The sequence below is a fragment of the Triticum dicoccoides genome, chromosome 2A, assembly GCF_002162155.2.
Source record: "Triticum dicoccoides isolate Atlit2015 ecotype Zavitan chromosome 2A, WEW_v2.0, whole genome shotgun sequence".
NCBI lineage: Eukaryota > Viridiplantae > Streptophyta > Magnoliopsida > Poales > Poaceae > Triticum > Triticum dicoccoides.
Window position 1 is genome coordinate 67,710,280 of NC_041382.1, and position 458 is coordinate 67,710,737.

A 458-nucleotide genomic window follows, 5' to 3' on the forward strand; every position below is an offset into this window, starting at 1 on the left:
GACCCCCTTCTTCAAATTAGATGTTTCGGAAGCGGGATGAACTCCTAGCACCGCTCGCATGCGAGCAATTCAAGAGGAATTGGTGGCATTCTTTCTTGACCACGTGATCGCTGAAGACGGAGAATACTATGTGGACCATGAGTCCGTATGATTATATTTGTAAGAGATAATTATTGTATATATGTAGCCGGTAGTGTCGGATAGATATACGAGAACTTGTTGTTCGACCAATCTCTCGAAGAAGGAGAGGTGGTCGATATCACTTCTCTCTGTATGCATATATGTTCATGACGATTTTCTGTTTCCTTCGTTTGCTTACTAGCTAGCTAGCGTGTCTAGTCCTCTCTATACGTATGTATAGTACGTAGCGTCGACCAAGCACGGACATAAGAGAGGACACTTCTCTCTATTAATTATAGCTAGCTAACACAATATATGAAACACCTAAATTAACCCCC